Here is an 18470-nt window from a genome sequence, read left to right as displayed (position 1 = left end):
AGTTGCAGTTTGGCCCCACTAGTGGTTGCCACAGTAAAGATCAATTTACTTTCACTTTCAATCCCCCCCCCCCCCCCCCCACTGTCGATTCCCTACCTGATCAGGATCCTGCAGGCTCCAGCAAAGATCCCAGGTCCCCAGGCATCTTCTCCTGCAGGTACGGCCTCCATCTTCTTCCCAGAGCCCCTCGACATCCAGGGGCGGGCAGAACGGGGGGTTGCCATGGCAACCCCCTGTCCTGCGCTGCCATTGGTCAGAACTCCGTTCTGAGTAATGGCAGGGGATAGGAGTAGATCGCAGCTTTGCGATCTCACTCCAATCCTTTAGGCTGATCGGGGCTGTTGCTGACAACTCCGATCAGCCCTATTTTCCGGGTGATCGGGTCACCAGAGACCCGATCAGCCCGAAATTGGAGAAAATCGCATGTCTGAATTGACATGCGATTTTCTCCGATCGCTGACATGGGGGGGTCTCAGGACCCCCCTGGGCGATGTGCCAGGGTGCCTGCTGAATGATTTCAGCAGGCATCCGGCTCCGGTCCCCAACCGGCTAGCGGTGGGGACCGAATTTCCCACGGGCGTATGGATACGCCCTCGGTTCTTGAGGACTCGGAATGCAGGGCGTATCCATACGCCCTGTGTCCTGAAGAGGTTAATAACTCTGGGATGCTTTTACTGTTTATTCTGATTACGAGACTGTTTTTTTGTGGCATATTCTACTTTAACATAGGGGTAAATTTTCATCGTTATTTGCATCCTTTCTTGGTGAAAAATCCCCAAATTTCATGAAAATGTAGCATTTTTCTAACTTTGAACTCTCTGCTTGTAAGGAAAATGGATATTCCAAATAAATTACATATTGATTCACATATACAATATGTCTACTTTATGTTGGCATCAGAAAGTTGACATGTTTGTACTTTTTGAAGACATCAGAGGACTTCAAAGTATAGCAGCAATTTTCAAAATTTTCACGAAAATGTCAAAATCTGAATTTTTCAGGGATCAGTTTGAAGTGGATTTGAGGGCCCTTTCTGTGAGAAATACCCCATTAATGACCCAATTATAGAAACTGCACCCCTCAAAGTATTCAAAATGACATTCAGAAAGTTTGTTAACCATGTAGGTGTTTCACAAGAATAGCAGCAAAGTGGAGGAGAAAAATCAAAATCTGCATTTTTTACACTAACATGTTCTTGTAGCCCCATTTTGGTATAAGGAAAAAAAGCCCCCCAAAATGTGTAGCCCAATTTCTCTCGAATATGGAAATACCTCATATGTTGACATAAAGTGCTCTGCGGGCTCACAACATGGCTCAAGAGGGAAAGAGAAACTTTGGGATTTTTTAAAACAAATTTTGCTGTCATGGTTTTTGGGGGCCATGTTGCATTTAGGAAGCCCCCATGGTGCCAGAACAGCAAAATAACCCCCACATGGCATACTATTTTGGAAACTACACCCCTTAAAGAACGTAACAAGGGGTACAGTGAGCCTTAACACCTCACAGGTGTTTGATGACTTTGCGTTGAAGTTGGATGTGAAAATGGAAAATTTTATTTTTAACACTAAAATGATGGTGTTACCCCAAATTTTTCTTTTACACAAGGGGTAATCGTGGAAAATGGACCCCAAAATTTGAAGCCCAATTTCTCCTGATTAAGAAAATGCCCCATATGTGGACGTTAAGTGCTCTAGCGCACTACAGGTCTCAGAACAGAAGGAGCGCCATTGGACATTTGGAGAGAGAATTTTGCTGAAATTGAAGTCGGGGGCCATGTGCATTTACAAACCTCCCATGGGGCCAGAACAGCAGAAACCCCCCACATGTGACACCATTTTCGAAACTACACCCCTCCAGGAAATTAACAAGGGGTCACTATGAGTACTTACACCTCACAGGATTTTTGAACAATGGGACGAAAAAGTGAAAAATTTGATTTATACACTAATATGATGGTGTTACTCCAAATTTTTCATTTTCACATGGTGTAATAGGAGAAAATGGACCCCAAAATTTGAAGCCCAATTTCTCCCGATTAAGAAAATGCCCCATATGTGGACGTTAAGTGCTCTGCTGGCGCACTACAAAGCTCAGAACAGAAGGAGGGCCATTGGACTTCTGGAGAATTTTGCTGAAATTGAAATCGGGAGCCATGTGCAATTACAAACCTCCCATGATGCCAGAACAGCAGAAATCCCCCACATGTGACCCCATTTTGGAAACTATACCCCTCCCTGTATTTAATAAGGGGTGCAGTAAGCATTTACACCCCACAGGCGTTTCACAGATCTTTGGAACAATTAAATTTTTCATTTTCACGGACCACTGTTCAAAAAATCTGTCAGACACATGTGGGGCGTAAATGCTCACTGCACCCCTTATTACATTCCATGAGAGGTGTAGTTTCCAAAATGGGGTCACATGTGGGTGGGGGGGTCCACTGTACTGGCACCACGGGGGGCTTTGTAAACACACATGGTCTTCAATTCCAGACACATTCTCTCTCCAAAAGCCCAATGGCGCTCCTTCTCTTCTGAGCATTGTGGATCTCCCGCAGAAAACTTTACATCCACACATGGGGCATTTTCATACTCAGAAGAAAAGGGGTTACAAACTTTGGGGGTCATTTTCTCCTATTACCCCTTGTGAAAATGAAAAATTTGGGATAACACTAGCATTTTAGTGAAAAAAATAAAAAATAAATAATTTTCACGTCCAACTTTAACGCAAATTCTTCAGACACCTGTGGGGTGTTAAGGCTCACTATACCCCTTGTTATTTTCCATGAGGGGTGTAGTTTCCAAAATGGGGTCACATGTGGGTGTTTTTTTTTTTGGGGGGGGCGTTTTGCGTTGTCAGAACCGTTGTAACGATCAGCCACCTTTGTGCAAATCACCTCAAATGTACATGGTGCTCTCACTCCTGAGCCTTGTTGTGCGTCTGCAGAGCATTTTATGTCCACATATGGGGTATTTCCGTAATCAGGAGAAATTGCGTTACAAATTTTGGGGATCTTTTTTTCCATTTACTTCTTATGAAAAATATGGGGCAACACCAGCATGTTAGTGTAAAAATGTTTATTTTTTTACAATAACATGCTGGAGTACACCTCAACTTTACCTTTTCTTAAGGGGTAAAAGGAGAAAAAGCCACCAAAAATTTGTTAGGCAATTTCTCTCAAGTACGGAAATACCCCATATGTGGCCCTAAACTGTTGCCTTGAAATTCGACTGGGCTCCGAAGTGAGAGAGAGCACCATGCGCATTCGAGGCCTAAATTAGGGATTTGCACAGGGGCGGACCTGGATGCAAGACTTACACTTGCCTCCGATATCAAAATTACCCAAACAGGGTGCCTCCAGCTGTTGCAAAACTCCCAGCATGCCTGGATAGTCAATGGCTGTCCGGCAACACTGGGAGTTGTTGTTTTGCAACAGCTGGAGGCTCCGTTTTAGAAACCGTGCCGTACCAGATATTTCTCATTTTTATTGGGGGGCGGGGGAGCGGTAAATGTGTAGGGGTATGTGAATATGTAGTGTTTTACTTTTTATTTTGTGTAGTGTAGTGTTTTTAGGGTATATTCACGCAGGCGAGGGTTCGGACGCGGAAAATTTGCTGCATCTCAAACTTGCAGTGAGAAACTCACTGTAAACCCCCGCCTGTGTGAATGTACCCTGTACATTCACATGGGGGGGGGAGGGGGGGGGCAACCGAATAGCTGTTGCAAAACTAAAACTTCCAGCATGCCCTTTAGCTGTCTGTGCGTGCTGGGGGTTGTAGTTATGCAACAGCTGGAGGCACACTGGTTGCAAAACACTGAGAGTTTGTTACTTAACTCAAAGTTTTGCAACCAGTGTGCCTCCAGCTGTTGCAAAAGTACAACTCCCAGCATATACGGACAGCCAAAGGGCATGCTGGGAGTTGTATTTTGCAGCTGGAGGCACACTGGTTGCGAAATACTGAGTTAGGTAACAAACTCTGTGTTTTGCAACCAGTGTGCCTTCAGCTGTTGCAAAAAATACAACTCTCAGCATGCAGTGACAGCTGAAGGGCATGCTGTGACTTGTAGTTATGCAACAGCTGGAGGCATACTACAACTTCCAGCACACACTTAACTCAGTGTTTCCCAACCTGTGTGCCTCCAGCTGTTGCAAAACTACAACTCCCAGCATGCATGGTCTGTCAGTGTTTTGCAATAGCTGGAGGTACACGGGTTGGGAAACACTGAGTTAGGAAACAAACAATCTTTCCCAACCAGTGTGCCTCCAGTTGGTGCAAAACTACAGCTTCCAGCATGCCCAGACAGCTGAAGAGCATGTTGGGAGTTGTAGTTATGCAACAACTGGAGGAGAACAGTTTGGAGACGACCACTGTGTAGTGGTGTCCAAACTGTAGCCATCCAGATGTTGCAAAACTACAACTCCCAGCATGCTGACACTGTCCAGGCATGCTGGGAGTTGTAGTTCTGCAACATCTGGAGGGCTACAGCTTGGGCACCACTGTATAGTGGTGTCTGGGCATGCTGGGAGTTGTAGTTTGCTGCCTCCGCCGCCTCCTTCTTACTGCAATCGCCGTTCCCGCCGCCTCCTCCTCCTGCACCCTGGTACCCACCGCCACCTTCTTTCCCGCTCTGCCCTGACATCCAGGGGCCGGCAGAGCGGGGATTTCAACTTTAACCCTCCCGCCCCCCTCTTACCATTGGTCGGTTAGTCCTAACCAACCAATGGCAGGGGATAGGAGGGAGCACCACTGCAACCTCGCTCCTATCCTTCAGGATGGTTGGAGCTGTCTCTGACAGCTCCGATCATTCCTATTTTCCGGGCTATCGGGTCACCGATCTGAATTGCACCCCCCCAGGTCCCCGCCTGGCGAGCGGCAGGGAGCGGAGAAACGCAGCAGAGAAACAGGGTCGTATGGGTACGTCCTGCATCCTTAAGGGGTTAAAGGAGTACACCAGTGGAAAACAATTTTTTTTTAAATCAACTGGTGCCACAAACTTAAACAGATTTGTAAATTACTTCTATTTGAAAACTGTAGCAAACATAGAAGAAAAGAAGGATACGGAGCACTCACACTGCGACTCTCTTGCGGGGGCTGGCGGCTGATAGATGATCTCAGTCCTGGTCTTCCATGGCGGGGAGGCAGCAGGTGTAACGAGGGGAGCCTCAGACGCCGGCCACGGACTGTATCACGCCCACTGGCACTTCATCAAGCCGTGTATACCCGACCTGATGAAACGCTAGTGGTCGTGATACGGTCCGTGGCCGGCGTCTGAGGCTCCCCTCGTAACGATGCCATGGAAGACCGGGACTGAGATCATCTATCAGCTGCCAGCCCCCGCAAGAGAGTCGCAGTGTGAGTGCTCCGTATCCTTCTTTTCTTCTATGTTTGCTACAGTTATTAACAGTGTTTACACATACGTAGAGCACCTCCAGACACCATAGCTCCCTCCGATCCACATATCCAGGTTAGATGGAGTATACTCACCTGTTCGATAATGAACTGCTATACTCATACCACATTGGAAGATTGAAGTACTAGTGCCGTTTCCCTCTTTTCTTTGAGACTGGACTACTTCTATTTAAAAATCTTAATCCTTCCAGTACTTATCAGCTGCTGTATACTACAGATGAAGTTGTATTTCTTTCTGGAATTACTTTTCTGTCTGACCACAGTGCTCTCTGCTGACACCTCTGTCCGTATCAGGAACTGTCCAGAGCAGGAGAGGTTTGCTATGGGGATTTGCTTGCACTGATTTAAAAAAAAAATAATGTTTTCCAGCGCAGTACCCCTTTATGTAAACTGAAGCGTGCATGTTCGACCATAGCTAGAATACCCCCTAAAGAAAAAAATTGTCATCTGTGGAATCTGAGTGTTGAAAGACTAGAGAATTATCCTGACCAGAGGACATCTGGAAACATACATTTTTATTAACACATTTCTTTGCATTATTTTGAAATGCTCTAAAACCCTCTTTTGGCTTTAAGGAAAGGAAACTCACTGACACATGAACAGATATGTAGGCCACATAGACATACAGTTCATGCACAGTTCATTGTTACTAAAATATCTTCAGACATCTTTAGTGACACATATACACTCAGGGCTTGATATGTGTTGGGGATGTCATAGTGCATTATATCAGTCTATACTAGCATTGTTTGTTTATTATACTGTTACACACCTTTCCTTTAACGTTTGAGACATGACAAATGTTTTATATTGGACTACGGGGGCATTTAAAATAACAAAGAAATCATACAAACCTGCCCCAATACCTTGCAGCTACCATTATTCCCATGGCACCGAGTCCCTGCCAATCACTGCTGTTCCCCACGTCCTGTGACATTTTGTCTGGATAGCCAATCATTGGCTAGAGCAGTGGCCAGCCTCATCCAGTGACTAGCTAATCGGCCATTTTTGGGATCTAAACACATCACAAGAATGAGAGATCAGTGATGTGGCAATGATCAGAAGCCATAGAAACAGCAGCAGCAGGGATTGGGAAAGTTGAGTATCCTTTTTTTTGTTTTATTTTTTTAGCACATTGACTCGCTTACATTTTTTTTTCTGGCGCTAGAATACCTCTTTAACAAATACTGCACTTCCTCTTTGCAGGTCATATGAATTTAGCTTAGGGATTGGATTTTAATGGAATGTTGCCATGGTAAGACCACAATTGCTTTTTAAATATTTTAGATTAAAGGGGTTCATCTATTTTTTAAACAATTCAGTCCAGTTGCTAGCATTAAAAAACAAAACAAAACCTGGACTTAAAGGGGTACTCCACCCCTAGACATCTTATCCCCTATCCAAAGGATAGGGGATAAGATGTCTGATCGCGGGGGTCCCGCCGCTGGGGACCCCTGCAATATAGCATGTGGCACCCACCTGTTTCTTGTCCGGAAGCGCTGGAGGGTCTGGGTCCCGACCATGGGAACGGAAGTTCGTGACGTCACGACTCCGCCCCCGTGTGACGTCACGCCCCGTCCCCTCAATGCAAGTCTATGGGAGGGGGCGTGACGGCTGTCACGCCCCCTCCCATAGACTTGCACTGAGAGGACATGATGTCACACGGGGGCGGAGTCGGGACCCCCGCAATCAGACATCTTATCCCCTATCCTTTGGATAGGGGATAAGATGTCTAGGGGTGGAGTACCCCTTTAACTCCCACTTCAGTATCGTACTCCTGGTCCCACAGTGATGTACCATTTCTGCTGGTGATATGCTTAGACAGATTGACCCCAGGTCTTGTTCCTGGTGCAGGGCCCAATACATCACACTGCCATAAGCAAGTCTCTAGCTGAGGTGGAACGTCGCTGCAGCCAACGTTTCGCCAAGTGGCAGTCTGACGCGTTGACCACAAAAAGCAGGAAGAGATCACAGCGGAGGCACCAGAAGCGGGATACCAGGGGCAACGGGGAAGTGGTGAGAGGTAAGTCTAGTTTTTTATTTTAAAGGGGTACTCCACTGGAAAACGTACTCCACAAGTTCAAAAGATTTGTAAATTACTTCTATTAATAAATCTTAATCCTTTCAGCTGCTGTATGATCCGCATGATCTTTTCTTTTTGAATTTCCTTTCTGTCTGACCACAGTGCTTTCTGCTGACACCTGTTTTAGGAACTGTCCAGAGTAGGAGAAAATCCCCATAGAAAACCTGTCCTGCTCTGGACAGTTCCTTACATGGACAGGGGTGTCAGCAGAGAGCACTGTGATCAGACAGAAAGGAAAATAAAAAAGAAAAGAACTTCCTTTGGCTCATACAGCAGCTGATAAGTACTAGAAGGATTAAGATTTTTTTTTTTAATAGAAGTAATTTACAAATCTGTTTAACTTTCTGGCACCAGTTGATTAAAATAAAAAATGTTTTATAGTGGAGTACCCCTTTAATGCTGGCAGCTGGGAAGGATTTTTATTTTTTAATTTTTATTATTTTAAGACGAACGCTACATAACCCCTTAAACTTTACGCCATTTCATGTTATTACAGTGGTCCCTCAACATACGATGGTAGTCCGTTCCAAATGGACCATCGTTTGTTGAAACCATCGTATGTTGAGTGATCCGTGCAATGTATAGTATAGGACAGTGGTCTACAACCTGCGGATCTCCAGATGTTGCAAAACTACAACACCCAGCATGCCCGGACAGCCAACGGCTGTCCGGGCATGCTGGGAGTTGTAGTTTTGCAACATCTGGAGGTCCGCAGGTTGAAAACCACTGGTATTAAAGGGTGTACTCACGTGTCCCCGCCGCTCCGGACCATCACCGCTGCCCTGGATGTCGCCGTCCATCGCTATCGCTGTCGCTGCGTCCCCGGGGTGTCCCCGACGCTCCGGCAAGGCCTCTGCTTCCCCGGCCTCCTCGCTCTCCGTTGCCGCCATCACGTCGCTAAGCACGCCACTCCTATTGGATGACGGGACAGCGTGCGCAGTGACGTGATGACGTCGATGGAGAGCGCCGACGATGCAGGGATCCCGAAGAGGACGCGCCGGAGCCCCGAGGACAGGTAAGTGATCGTCAGCGGACCACACGGGGCACCGTAAACGGCTATCTGGCGGCAGCTGAAGCAGTCTGCGCTGCGGGATAGCCATTTATGCGATGGCCCCGACATACAAAAGCATCGTATGTTGATGCTGCCTTCAACATGCGATGACCTCTGAGAAGCCATCGCATCTTGAAATGATCGTATGTCGGGGCCATCGTAGGTCGGGGGGTCACTGTATATCATTGCCCTGAACAATGATAATTAATAATAATACTGAAGAATACAGATGCACAACAGTTTAATTTGCAAATCATAAAGAATTTGGAAATTTTTCAATCATGTAAAACATCTTATTATAGTAATGTACTGCACCCTCTGCTTTAAGACATTAGATATGAGGGAATAAATACTATAACAGGAAAAAAAGACAACAGGACACCCAGATGACAGTGAAACATAATATAGATTTATTACAAAATGTAATGTTGATCTGACACTTTCAAATATAGAAATTTTGTAACTGTGGATTTCTGGAACTGACATGGCAGCGGGGTGAATAAAAAACACTACATTGATTTTTGTCATGTAAAAAGGAAAGAAATAAGCAAAGATGCATCAAAAACATCACAAATCACTTATCCTTAATTAAGACTAATGCAAACAAATGGAGGAGTTGCCCATGGCAGCCAATCAGGTTCCAGCTTTTATTCTCCCAATATAGAATGGAAAATGAAAGCTGCAAACTGATGGGTTGGAGACTTTTTATGTGTATTAATGTGGGCTCGTCTGCACCTCAGAGGAGATGTCCCCTAGTTGCCCATTAACAAGAATACATCTCCCGTATTTTTCGCCATATAAGACGCTCCGGCATATAAGAAGCACCCAATTTTAAAGGATGAAAATCTAGAAAAAAAAAAAAAAAGATTCTGAACCAAATACAATGTAAAGTATAGGACAGTGATCTTCATCCTGCGGACCTCCAGATGTTGGAAAACTACAACTCCCAGCATGCCCGGACAGCCGTTGGCTGTCCGGGCATGCTGGGAGTTGTAGTTTTGCAATATCTGGAGGTCCGCAAGTTGAAGACCACTGGTATAGGAGGTAATACGTGTCCCCGCCGCTGCGGACCCGTCACCGCTGCCCTGGATGTCACCCTCCATTGCTGTCGCCACGTCCCCGGGGTGTCCCTGTTGCTCCAGAACGTCTCTGCTGCCCGGTATCCTCACTCTCCGTCGCCGCCATCACGTCGCTACGCATGCCGCTATGCACGCCGCTCCTATTGGATGACGGGACGGCGTGCGCAACAACGTGATGACGACGAAGGAAAGCGCCGGCCATGCAGGGGATCCCTGCACGGAGCAGACACCGAGGAGGCAGGTAAGGTCCCTGTAAGTCCTGTAAGCTGTTCGGGACGCCGCGATTTCACCGCGGCGGTCCCAAACAGCCCGACTGAGCAGCCGGGTTAGTGTCACTTTGTCTTCAGACGTGGCGGTCAGCTTTGATCGCCGTGTCTGAAGGGTTAATACAGGGCATCACCGTGATCGGTGATGTCCTGTATTAGCCGCGGGTCCCGGCCATTGATGGCCACAGGGACCGCCGCAATAGGACAGGGTTTTAATGAGTATTTGCCGTATAAGACGCACCAACTCCCCCCCCCCCCCCAGTTTTGGGGAAGAAAGTCTTATACGGCGTCTTATACGGCGTCTTATACGGCGAAAAATACGGTAAGTTTCTAAACTGTACTGGAAAAATAAAACATCAATGCTATGAGCAACAACTTCCCTCTTTGTATGCATTGGTTTAATATATGAGGTTCATTGAGTCAAACTAAAAGCAGAGAGACTATTTGAACCTATGTGACTGTATTTTTTAGCATATATCCACATTACTTGCTACTTTTGGCAAAGTGACAATACAGTTGAGGTTCCATTAGTGGCTACCTGAGTGCAGAGACTTATTTATCCTGATAATTTTGCACAGATCTAATACACATATCGTAAGGCTCAATATTACGGAACATACACACACAGCACAAGAAAAATCTGCTCCTGTGGTGGTAATAGACTAGTATTTAGTTATGTTAGAGACAGTTTTATTATGGAGTGCTAGCAGTCCATATGTCCATATATTATATTGCACAAAGTTAAAGTAACAAACATTTTTACATGTGAAAGGGAAGAATCAGACAGCAGTAAATCAAATCAGATCTTCTAGTTCACACGATCTTCTAGTTCACACGATGCACAATTGCGACGTCTCACAGTGATAAAGTGTAACTTCACGTCTGTATACTTTACTGCATGTGGATTAGTGATGCATATCTTACTGTACATCTTTCATACATAGAGGTAATCCATTTTGAAAATGTGCCCAATATTCTACCTTTCAACCGTTGGTTCTTCAAGGGATATTCCCAGAACACTTTTAAAAAATATATATTTTTTTTAATCAACCAGACATATCTTTAATGCCAGAGCGCGCTCCAGGTTTACGTGGCCCTTGGTTGGCAGTCACATTGGGTCATCTGTCCACCCCACCTTCTTATATCTATATTACGTTGGAGACTATTTATTAGATTTCACCAAGGTCCAGATGGGCTAAGGACCCCAATACAAGAGCAGCATCTGTTCAGCTTTGCCAGGTTCTGAAGATTACCTAGGTGGGGGGTTGACAGCTTAGACTCCAGCCAGTCCTGGGAATGACTTAAAGGAGTCGTCCAGTGGTGAACAAGTGGTGAACAACTTATCCCCTATCCTAAGGATAGGGGATAAGTTGCAGATTGCGGTGGGGTCCGACCACTGGGGCCCCCCGCGATCTCCTGTACGGGGCCCTGACAGCCCGCGCAAAGTGGGCGTGTCGACCACCGCATGAAGCGGCGGCCGACACGCCCCCTCAATACAACTCTATGGCAGAGCCGAAGCGCTGCCTTCGGCAATCTACGGCTCTGCCATAGAGATGTATTGAGGGGGCGTGTCGGCCGCCGCCTCGTGCGATGATTGACACCAGCTATCTGGCCGGAGAGCCTGGCCCCCGTACAGAGAGATTGCAGGGGGCCCCAGCTGTCGGAACCCCCGCGATCTTAAACTTATCCCCTACCCTTAGGATAGGGGATAAGTTTGTCACCACTGGACTACCCCTTTAATATTGTGGTCATTTTAGTCGTAAAATAGATGGGAATACAGATACACAAAACTATTGCTACTCCTCTGCATTTGTGTTAATGGAGAATAAGCATAAATGCACAGCTCCACCTAAACTGAAGACTAAAATCCCTTCATGGCAGGAGGACTCTTTTGGAAGAATTTAGATTGCAACAAACATTATTCCAGTCCTTACAGAGATAGGCAGCACATGAGCGTACTATCAGCCAGTCAAACCTTTCACTGTAGGGATTTGCATGAACACTTGGCAAAGCTAAACAATGGGCCTCATTTACTAAGCTGATACCGACCAGTTTTTGTCAGGTTATTTTGGCGCAGAGTTTCTGCGACATGTATGCACCAGTGTGCGAAAGTCTGCGCCTGGAAAATCCGACAAACCCGACATTGCACTGTGATAAGGCGAAAAAGGGGGATGGTCTGTCGCAAAGGGAGTGTGGTTTCACAACCCGACCGATTTACTATTGAATTCACAGAAAATCCTGTGGATAAATGACTGGAAATTTCCACCTTGAAAAAGCTGGTCAGAACATTTTCCCTACTTTTCCCAATAGTAAATAGAGAGGAATCCTGCAAGTCTGAAACAACTTTTCCCACTAGTAAAAACTAGTAAACGAGGCCCATTATGTTAAGGGGAAACCAAAGTCTGGCCAGAACTGTATACAGATCATGTATAGGGCCAGCTTTAGTGCCATCATTGAAACACAAGGCACAGAATTGACTGCATTCATACGTACTGTATATATTAATTCAGAGCACAAAATGGCTTGTAGAATGACTGTTACCACATACAAAGCTACACTGCAAGAAGCCATTCAATTCAGAAGCCTAAAATCTAGGCCTAAACATTACCTCATGGATGCAGGCCAAAGCCAACCCTGAGGTACTATTGGTATAAACTGATACTTGAACACCCCTCAGCATTACAAAATTCAGCCTCACTGAGGGATTATATGCCTCATACTCTTTTAACTAATAAATAACAAAACCCTATTTTATTAATAACTTATCTCGGCAGAAAAAGGAAGCGCATTGTAAGAAGATGACACGGTAATACAGTACAGTGTAATGACTACAACCAGAAACCAATAATACAGATACAATGACCGTCTGGCATTTGCATCTGAAGACTGAAGTGTAATATTGTCTATATACACGTGAGTGCAATATTGTCTGTATAGGTTAGCTAATTTTACTGTTATGTTTAATGTACTTTCCTACAACTGTCCAGTAATCCAGAATGTCAGTCTAGTTACTGCCAAACTACGTAAATTATGCTCTGCTACTCTTCTAGCCTTTTTATTGTAAAAACCAGACAAAAATGCTGTTTTATGTCATAAAAGTCCATGAAATTTGAGGGTCTTTTTTTGTCACCATTGAATTAAATTGTAAAACACCTTTCAATTCACATTCAGTTTAATACAGCGGTCTTCAAGCTGTGGCCCTCCAGATGTTGCAAAACTACAACTCCCAGCATGCCCGGACAGCCAACGGCTGTCCGGGCATGCTGGGAATTGTAGTTTTGCAACATCTGGAGGGCCACAGTTTGAAGACCACTTGTTTAATATAACACCATAGTAATTATTGCAAATGTAAAATTAAGTGCAGGGGACTTATTTTGAGCTGTTTACATATAAATATTTTTTTGCCATATAATCTGGAGCTTTTTTGACATAAACATTCCAAAAAGGTTTTGTTTTGCAAAGTTTTTTTTTTATGCCTGCAGAATGAAAGTTGGTTTTAAGGCTATGTTCACACTGTGGAATTTCTGGGCAGAATTTCTGCGAAAGATCGAGCTGGCGGCACTAGGACCGTGCGGACTGCATCCCCATAGACGGCAATACATTTCTGGGTGGATCTTTTGGGAGATACGCTGAAAAATGCATTGACATCTATGGGGATGGCGATGTAGTCCGCGTGGTCCTAGTGGCTTGATCTCTGGCAGAAATTCAGTGTGAACATAGCCTAAATGTCCAGTCCCAAACATTTTTTTTAAATCCTACCCAGTCTGCTCACATTTAAAACCAAAATAAAACTCAACTTACCTCCAGTATCCTTGCCCTGGCCTCTGCTGAGATCCTTTTCCTGACGCCATAGGTAATCATTGGCCAAGTTTGCGGCCAGCCATTAGCTGAGCTGCAGTCTGACGTGTCAACCCCAGGCACCGGATCAAAGCGGAGGCCAGGACAGTGATACCGGAGGCACCAAGGGAGCTGGAATGATGTGTCTTTAACTTGCCCTTTTCTTTTTTTTCTAGAGGGAAGTAAGCCATCAGAAGTACCTGACAGAGTTTATTTCTGTCTCCCCTTTTAGAATAATATGCATGTTTCGTCATCTAAGCTGTATGGCCAACTTCGGGCTCCAAAGAAATCAGAGAAGAAACAACTCTAGGGAGTCCTAGCCAAGACAAATATTGGTTTTGTTTTGTCTGGAGTTAGACTTACAGTACCAATGTTAAAGGGGTATTCCGGGCAAAAACATTTTATCCCCTATCCAAAGGATAGGGGATAAGATGTCTGATCGCGGGGAGTCCGCTGCTGAGACCCCCGTGATCTCCCTGCAGCACCCGCATTCTGTGCGGGTGCTGAGTCTCCAGTTTCGGAAACCTCCGGGTTTCCGGGACTGGGGACGTGACGTCATGTCACGCCCCCTCCATTCATGTCTATGGGAGGGGGCGTGACGGCTGTCACGCCCCCTCCCATAGACATGAATGGAGGGGGCGTGGCGTGACGTCACGTCCCTGAAACCCAGAGGTTTCTGAAACTGGAGACTCAGATCGCAGGGGGTCTCAGCAGCGGGCTCCCCGCGATCAGACATCTTATCCCCTATCCTTTGGTTTTTGCCCGAAATACCCCTTTAAATTTGTGACGTTGCCACTGGGCCATGACTTCTTTGTGAACTCATCATTGGTCCATGATTTCTTCTTAGTAGAACACTGAATGTTCAATGAGTAGCCCAAGCTGATAGATATCACCACATCAATGGAAATAATGGAACAGAAGATTGTTCAGGAGCAACTGGTGGTGACATCTGACACATGTTGTGTAGTTAAGTGTTAAGCTATTAATCTGAAAGGCCTGTACACTGTCGCCCCATATAAAAATAAAACACTATTTTAGGCAACTGTACATTAGTGAAGTAGGTATTTGTCACAGGAAGAACATGATAGAAACCTGTCCTGAGGAATTCTAAATCGATAAGTACTATCTGTAATACAAGACCTGGAAAAGTATGCAGACTTTCCATTGGTAAAGCCCCAGACTAGACTACCGAGGTGCATACAGCTCTGTCGGGCGGAAGTTAAAGCAATCAGAAGTTTCTCTAACCTACAGAAAGTCACAGTCTCAATAAGAAATATACATTTTTATTTATTCCACTGCCAACCATAATTTTTGCAACACTAAACACTATTTCCTAAAACAAAATATATAGAAGACCAACATGACTACAAACGTCCAAGAGGTTTCGGTAAAGTGACTCTTTACGGATCTGGCAGCATGACATTTGGTCCAACCAGATCCTAGGTAAGGCCTCTGCTGTGCCCGAGGCACCACTTCTACTTAGAATTAGTAAGAGTAGTGAGATCATGTATGGTGGGCTAAATGGAACATGTGGTAAGGAAATAGAAGCCGGTACACCAAAAAATCGCTTATCAGATCAAACAGGAAATTCTTCCCCTTCTCCAGATTAACAACTATGTTATGGAAGGCTCTGTAAATGGAGAGGAAGTAATGTGCTGTGTAATGACCATCATCAAAGTGTTCAGGGCCGCCCCTCGTTACGTCACGCCCTCCCCCTCAACGAAAGTCTATGGGAAGGGGGTGCGACGGCCGTCGCACCCCCTTCCCATAGACTTTCGTTGAGGGGGCAGGCGTGACGTCACAAGGGGGCGGCCCTGAACACGGAAGCCCACACACAGCATTCGGAACAATAAACTTCCGGACGTTGGGGAGCTGAGCTCCGGAAGCAGGGCAGAGGAGTACCCCTTTAAGGGTTTGGGTCTGAATAAGTAACTTTACAGGTACCAGAGCTATAGAGACATCCCATACCACTGACATGGGACAAGCAAGAGAGACCTTACCAAGCCGTCGCGCCCCCTTCCCATAGACTTTCGTTGAGGGGGCGGGCGTGATGTCACGAGGGGGCGGCCCTGAATACGGAAGCCTGAACACAGCGTTCGGAACAAGAAACTTCCGGAAGCAGGGCAGCGGAGTACCCCTTTAATATATACAATACTGGTGGTACTGAAGACAAATGCACAAATGATCAGGTTGCACAAAGCCAAAAAAGCGGCCATCTTAACTGTTTCACCAACAGGATGTGATTTGACAGGGGGCCTGGGTCCAGCAATATGGCCATTAAGGTTACACACCTGAATCAGCTTTATACCACTTATGTTTGCTGGTAAGTTCACAACAAGATATAATGTAATTCTTTCATACATTTTACTCTTTCTAACATGGTTACATCAACAGTAGCTACATCTATCACTAAACAGCTAACACAAACATTAATAGGTTTTCCTTTAAATATTCCCTTTCAAAAATCCACTACCTCATATGAACTAGTCTCATTCATTGAGCAACTTCTATGTAAATAAACTATATATAACATTACCTTCACAATATTATTCTACTTAAAGGGGTACTCCAGTGGAAACATTTTTTTTTAAATCAACTGGTGCATGAAAGTTAAACAGATTTGTAAATGACTTCTAATTAAAAAATCTTAATCCTTCCAGTACTTATCAGCTGCTGTATGCTCCACAGGAATTTCTTTTCTGTCTGACCACAGTGCTCTCTTCTGACACCTCTGCTCTGGACAGTTCCTGACATGGACAGAGGTATCAGCAGCGATGACTGTGGTCAGACAGAAAAGAAATTCAAAAAGAAAAGAATTTCCTCTGGAGCATACAGCAGCTGATAAGTACTGGAAGGATTAAGATTTTTAAATAGTAATCTACAAATCTGTTTAATTTTCTGGCTCAGTTGATTTAAAAAAAAAAATCCACTGGAGTACCCCTTAATAAAATAGAAGCTTTGCATGAGACTTGGCATGCGAGAAACATTAACTTCTTACATGGCCCTGACTACATGGGTCCGATGTAAAAGACACAAGACAAATATTAAGCTTAAAGGGGTATTCCACTGCCCCAGCGTCGGAAACGTTTAGTTCAGAACTTTGGGCGTCACGGCCACGCCCCTTGTGATGTCACACCCCCTCAATGCAAGTCTATGGGAGGGGGCGTGACATCCGTCACGCCCCCTCCCATAGACTTGCATTGAGGGGGCGCGATGTGACGTCACGACCCCCGCAGCCCCTACCCAGCATTCGAAACTAAATGTTCCAGACACTGGGGTGGTGGAGTACCCCTTTAATGGCATAAAAACTGTTGGTTGTTTTGACCCCTATGAAATCTTAGGGGGGTTTCCTGAATACAACCAAATTTCCGAAAATTTCAGCTGCAGTCAATAGGTTCTTGTGAACCTATATCTGTGCAGATTTAGGGGAGTAGTACACTGCTTAGGTATTCTGCAAGAAGACTGCCTGAAATGATCTCTATTTGTATCCAAAGCTGATAATAACTAGAATGCAATAAATAACAGCTAAGCAAAGTACATATATACTGTATGCACATAGCGATATTATGCCTAATATTCCAGCACTGCCTGGCACACAGACATAAACATATATCTCTATACAGTAGCTCTATATATCTCTCTGTATTTTTCTTAAATATCTTCTTCATCTCTTTAAAATAATATAACATTATTTTGTTGATAAAAATGCCATCATAACTAGTAGTCCATTATTATAAATATACTCTGGTCAAAAACTATCATTTACATAATAAAGCTTATTCACTAGTACATTCAGAATTGTCAATATTTCCTGCATCTCCTTTAAAAATATCCTATTGCTAGACACAGTTTTTCACATGTTTAGGGAACTTAAAATTTAGTAATATCGCATTAAAGTGGTTATCCAGGAAAAAACTTTATATATATATATATATATATATATATATATATATATATATCAACTGGCTCCAGAAAGTTAAACAGATTTGTAAATGACTTCTATTAAAAAATCTTAATCCTTTCAGTACTTATGACCTTCTGAAGTTGAAAGGGGTACTCCGGTGAAAACCTTTTTTCTTTTAAATCAACTGGTGGCAGAAAGTTAAACATATTTGTAAATTACTTCTATTAAAAAATCTTAATCCTTCCAGTACTTATTAGCTGCTGAATGCTACAGAGGAAATTCCTTTCTTTTTGCAACACTGATGACATCATGAGCACAGTGCTCTCTGCTGACATCTCTGTCCATTTTAGCAACCATGCACAGCAGATGTATGCTACGGGCAGCATGGTGGCTCAGTGGTTAGCACTGCCGCCTTGCAGTGCTGAGGACTTGGGTTCAAATCCCACTAAGGACAACAATAAATAATGCGTTGTTATTATTATTATAATAATGTCAGCAGAGAGCACTGTGCTCCTGATGTCATCAGAGAGCATTCCAAAAAGAAAAGAATTTCCTCTGTGGTATTCAGCAGCTAATAAGTACAGGAAGGATTAAGATTTTTAAATAGAATTAATTTACAAATATGTTTAACTTTCTGCCACCAGTTGATTTAAAAGAAAAAAGGTTTTCACCGGAGTACCCCTATAAGGATGTTCTTTTCTGTCTAAGTGCTCTCTGATGACACGTGTCTCGGGAGCCGCCCAGTTTAGAAGCAAATCCCGATAGCAAACCTCTTCCAAACTGGGCGGTTCCCGAGACACGTGTCATCAGAGAGCACTTAGACAGAAAAGAACAACCTT

This window comes from Hyla sarda, chromosome 6 (genome assembly GCF_029499605.1).
Source record: "Hyla sarda isolate aHylSar1 chromosome 6, aHylSar1.hap1, whole genome shotgun sequence".
NCBI lineage: Eukaryota > Metazoa > Chordata > Amphibia > Anura > Hylidae > Hyla > Hyla sarda.
This window is presented reverse-complemented; position numbering follows the sequence as displayed.